The sequence below is a fragment of the Amblyomma maculatum genome, chromosome 7 (genome assembly GCF_055883805.1).
Source record: "Amblyomma maculatum isolate TAMU_Amacu chromosome 7, ASM5588380v1, whole genome shotgun sequence".
Taxonomy (NCBI): Eukaryota; Metazoa; Arthropoda; class Arachnida; order Ixodida; family Ixodidae; genus Amblyomma; species Amblyomma maculatum.
Window position 1 is genome coordinate 96,502,186 of NC_139350.1, and position 6,000 is coordinate 96,508,185.

Consider the following 6,000-nt stretch of genomic DNA (forward strand, 5'->3'; position numbering starts at 1 on the left):
TTTATCTCCGCCTCCGTTACTCCCGCGCCAGCAATATGCTGTCATCTCCCTCACCACCTACGTGCTGACCCATACTGTCGCAAGCTGATTGATCGTCTGAGTGGCATTACCACAACTCCAAAAGACTGTCTCCGTCTCTAGCTCAAAAATTTAAAGCTAAGGAATGGCAAACTATTTTGGCACAACTACAGCCCGCTAGGCCACGCCTGGGTTCCCGTAATTCCCCGCTCTCCACCTTCTCAAATTCTGCAAGCCTTTCACGACGATCCCAACGCTGGCCATCTTGGCTACATGAAAACCTACGACCGCATCCAGATCATTTTCGTATGGCCTGGCCTCTCAACCGCTGTATTGAAATACGTCGCGTCTTGCATCCCTCGCTAACGATCCAAATGGTCCACGTAACTTCTGGCCGGTCTCTTGCTGCCTCCCCCGTGTCCATTCACGCCTTTCGAAACGGTTGGAATCGACTTGTATGGACCCCTGCCTTTGACACTAGCGGTCAACCGCTGTGTCGTTACTGCGGTCGACCACCTCACCTGATACGTTTAAACCACAGCTCTTTCTTCCGGCTCTGCTTCTCAAATCGCCAACTTTTTTCTCTCCACCAGACTTCTTCGCCATGGCGCCCCGCGTCTCCTCCTCAGTGAAAGTGGAAAGTCGTTCCTCTTCTCAGTGCTCGCAGGAGTGCTTCATGCTATCGCACGGTGCACAAAAGTACATCCACTTACTAGCCACAGACCAATGGCCTCACAGAACGCTTTCATCGCACCCTTTCCGACAAGCTATCCACATTCATTCACCCCCGTCACAACAACTGGACCCTACTCCCTGTCACCTTTGCCTACAACACTGCCGTTCAACGAACCACCACCTATTCTCCGTTTTTTTGTTTATGGCCGCCCCTACTTTCTCGCTCGAAGCATCTTTCTTCTCAGCTACCACACCTTCTGACGCACCTTCCCCCGAATAATTCGTTTCTCGCATTACTCACTGCCGTGAGCTTGCTCGCCTCCAAACTTAAGCCACTCAAGCTACCAGAAAATTGCTTAATATTCGACCCCCCTCTGAGTGACCTCGCATCCGTGGTTTTCATGCGGAAAATTGATTAGCCGATTTATTACGACGAAATGCATCGAAATGCCTTTAATGCCTCATCGTTGTCGACAGAAGGTTGTCAGCAGAGGTGTCACGCTTTTGAGAGCGAGAGTTAAAAATAAATTAATAAACCTTGTCGCCGCCGGAATCGAACCTCCATTCCTTAGATCCCCAGCCGGGCGCTTTACCAATAGCGCCACGCTAGGAGATTTTTTTTTTTTCAACATTCGAACACATTTTTTATTCGCTCAGTGCTGAGGTAAGTAGTGTCAATCAATTGCGCCATTGATGGTTTTTTTTCCTTGCCGCCGTTTTGGTGAAGTTGTACTAAGTCGTATTCTAGTTGTGTTGTGTTGTATGTTCCAATTGGACTTTTCGCCTACAGGCTGATTACTCTGTAAATAATGTATATAACTCTACTCTGAATTTAAAAGCATGTAATAAATACCATGCTCAAAAAAAATGCGCCACGCTCGGATCGTACAGCGCTCTTCATAATTCTCCTTGTCTACCGTGAGGATGAACGCGGGATTCCGCGAGTGACAGATGCTACTGCGACTTTCCTTTCCTGTAAACGAATTATAGAGCGCCGGTGAACTTTGATGCGTTTCATTAAATGCTGGTTGTGTTCGACAAGGGAGCGATCGACGTACTGTCACGACAGGTCATGACGTCACCGGGTGATTCATGCATATGCAAAGCTGATCCCGCCGGGCGTCCAATCCAGGCGTCCGTGTGGCGCCTTTAATTTGTCGCTTTTTCGGACGCAGCACCACAAAGCTAATCGGAGCAGACCAAGATGTTTAGGAGGCCTTAGTACAGCAGGCATGAGCGACGTTTGAAATTGATTTAGAGGATAGAAATGGCGCAGTATCTGTCACAACTCTCCGCTGACACATGTACGACGCCATAAAGGAACGGCGGAAGGTCGGAGTGAAAGAAGAGAGGGAGATAGAGGTGTCGTAGTGGAGGGCTACGATCCACCACGTTCTAATGGATTTCGCCTCATCGCACTTTATTGGTCCAAAGTGCCCTCTAGAATTGCCCTCTAAAGCAAGCAAAGTGCCCTCTAAAGCAAGCATCACGTGTGAACTACCTAAACGCCCCTGCATCGCCTGTTCGTGACCGTCGTCTCTAACCGCTGACCATCTGTAACCTGCGACCACAATGATCGCTTTCGTCCGGGAGGGGGAAGAGTGTAGGCACCTTGCGTGCATGTCATCTTCATCTGTACATATTCATCATCATCGTTTGTCATCTCGTCGGAGAGAAGACGAAGCGTGAATGAAACGCTGCCGGTTTGTAGCTGCTGCTTCAGCTGGGCTGGCAATAGAAAAGAGATCCTGCCGGTGCTTCCTGCTGTCTCAGAATGTAATAAATATATGTGGTATATATTTTGAAATTATGCACATTTACAAAATAAATAAAAATGACGAAAAAATAACACAAGGGTAGGCCACAGTACACATCAAACGGGATCACACCTGCTGGCGAAGTCGGGCGATTCGTGCTTGTGTCGGATCAAAGTTGACAACAGGCTTGTTTTTTATCCTTCTAGCCCTGCCCGCGTAGCGTAATGTGCTGAGGGTCTCCTCCAGGTTGCTGTCTGCCGGGCTGATGCAGGCAATCATCACAGTGTGGCTGTTGCCCCCCAAGGAATCTAGAGAAATAAAAATGAACGCGGAAGAGGAAACTCAGTGCTAGGAAGTGACGCATCTGTAATGTGGTTACAATAAACCACGTATAATGTTACCTCCAAACGATAGGTTGCCTAGTCCTCGAACATACAAGGGACATCGAGAACAACATTTTTAAATTACTTTTTAGCAAATATTGGTCTTCCAAGTTTTTCTGGTTATATTGGCAATAGTTCAGTGGCAAAAATATAACTGTCGCTCTGAAAGCTAAACCTAGACATATCCCATAAAAAGCGTCCTTGGAAAACAAAGGATAGACCGCCGCCGTCTAGAACTGAATTTCAGCGCACCATGACCTCGCGTATTCGTTTCTGAATTGTTTATTGACGCATGCATTTTGCTCGTAAAATTGGCTGGCACTATAGTTTCACCGATATCCCTTTTATTGTCTTCTAGCTTTAGAAATCTGCGAATTTGGCAGGGCTCGCCTTAATGTGACTAGAATTTGGAATTCTTTCGACGCAGACCAATACTTACTCAGCGTCCTTTTAATCACTGTAGAGTCTCCCCACTTTGTAGTCGCCTTATTTTAGTTATACCCTCGTGGCAAATAAATGCTTCTTATCAGAAATGGTTCCCATTTTTGAGCCAGCTAGGATTTACTTATACCACCAAACTTACAATGTGCAAAATGAAGGGGCATAAACAATAAAATATGCTTTATCAGCCATAGTCTAAAACTCACAGCACCTTGTTAGAGGGTCAGAAAACTTTCTGCATATTTCGAACAGTCCCCAATACATCGAGGGAAACATACGTGGTGATCCCATAAAAATGCTACTTGTCCCGTATCAGCCGAAATTTACTGTTGTTTAATGGTACTCAGAGACTCAGACAGTCCTAGCAAAATGTCTTATCACTATGTTCTCACCGTGGCACGGGTGATGCTGCACAGGTTTCCTCCTGAGTGTACTGTCACACACATTAGAGCGTAGCTGATGTGTATACCATGTTTAAGCAACAGCGCAAAAAAGACAGAGACGAGTGGAAGGAGGTACACAACGACGGCGGAGGTGCACGAAGCAGTTGTGTACATCCTTCCACTCGTCTCTCTCCTTTTGCACTGTTACTTAAACATGGATGATCACCAACTAGCCCAAACCTCCGTTCTTCTACAGCTGATGTGTAACCCCTCCCAGATTGGTCGCATATTCAGACTCGCATGATTTTACTATTGCAGTTCGACGTCTGAAAATTTCCAACACCGGCTTCAACCCTTTCAGAATATAGTGTCTCATCTTTCTCCGTATACTGTCACTGGCAAAACCCTTCCCTGTTACCCAAGTACTTTCGTAATATGCACCTTCTAAGAATGCAATGCCACAAACGCCAAGAGTAGATCGGTGAGCTTTCACCACGGCGCAGCTTTTAGAAACACACACAGACAGGCAGCTGTCAGTTGTAAAAAGAGCACATGGTGGGAGCATGGTAAATCCCGCCTAATCTGGAGCAGAACAGTGCAGTTTGCATTGGCGAGTCTCTCATGGACAACACTACTAAGCTGACGTCTCGCACCAGTCAACTGCTATGCCAGTTTGAGAAATACTGTACGCGCACTGATTTAGTATGGGTACTGCCACTTCTCTCACGGCGATGTGTGAACAGTTATAGACCTTTTGTATAGTAAACTATTGATGGCGGATCTAAGAGAAAATAGGTTAGGGTCCCGTAACTAATCATCCGAGTTGCATCATCCACAATCCCGCCATAGTAAACTGGGATATATTAAAGTGAAACTCAGCTCTTATTTTTTTTTGCATAAGCGACTCGACATTTTTTCATTTATACTAAAGCCGTTCGTATTTAGACATGAGTATAGTCAAAAAGAGCGCCAAAACATAAATACCTCAGGAGATAGGACACCAGGCCTCAAGGGGAGCCCCGAATAACAAAATTTTATTCACCAATATCACGTCAATGTCGTAGGATAAACTTCTGCCTTCCCTATTTCCCATTTATGTGTAGCCCTGTCTGTACGGTGAATATGTTGCTCTCGTCATTGTTACTCTGATTCAGCAAGGTGCACATATAAAAATCACTAACAAATCAAATTCACTAAGAGTATGGTGCAGTACAATATAGTCGTAAGCAGCAGAGGTGCCTTTTGAATGTTTCTTAATATCATATGTGGGTGAATTAATGCCGTTCGAGGAAAATAAAAAGGTTGGGCATTACTATTAGGACACCCTTACTAAACACTGACTAACAATACCTCAACATCAAAACACGCAATTCTCGAAGTACTTTTGAAAATTTTAGATCATATGTCATTCTAAATTACAAAAACAAAGCTCTATGAGAAAACCTGACACCGACAATATTAAATTCTGGGCAGTTCAATACGGTTGCAGCGCAGCTGTTTGCTGCAGAATCGAGAGCTTCTCAATACCTGGGCCAAACTACAGCTATAACCCAAAGCAAGGACACAGCGAAAGGAAACGCCATCAGTAGTCGCTAGTATAAGTCAAGATTATGTGAAATGAAAGACCTGAACTGGGATAAAAATATCCGTTCGCAGTCAGTGCACTTTACTTAACGATGCTTAAGTGGACTGAGAAAAACAACGTGAAAAATAAAATTTTTTATGAACCTCGTTAAGGCACCCACGTTTGTCCTTAGAGTTTTGTGGATGGAGCCATGACAGGAAAAGGAAGTCGAAAAAGCAGTCGTTAAATGCAATCCGCATTATTAACTCCAAGTATTGGTCAAAGCTGCGCTCTCTAAAACTTGAGATGGTGGTGAAGAAAGCAATTATTGTCCGCTGTGCACAGTAAAGTACATAGTAGTGCCACATTCCCAATGCGCAACCGTGCAACCCAGGCATGATCAAAGCCAAAAAATGTTTGTACGTACCCTGAAGCAGCCTCGTCAGTTTAGAGTCTCGGCATGGTACGTGGGGGTCGCCATCGCATAGAGCGCTGATGGCATTGCCAAGTGACGAGAGGCCTCTGTTGATTTTGATTCCTGTGAACAAATTCGGAGTACACACTCATCCATCTTTTGGCACTGATAATGATATGTCAGCTAAGGGACAACCAAACAGCTAAAACCTAAAACACGATATGATTTGATATCAAGCGCTGTATCTTTGAAAATGAAGCACTAAATTACAACCGTGTGCTGTGATCGCAATGGATAATTTACTATTACGCGTAATTCGCTTATCACAAAAGCCATGTAGGACACTGGTTAAGACGTCCTGAGT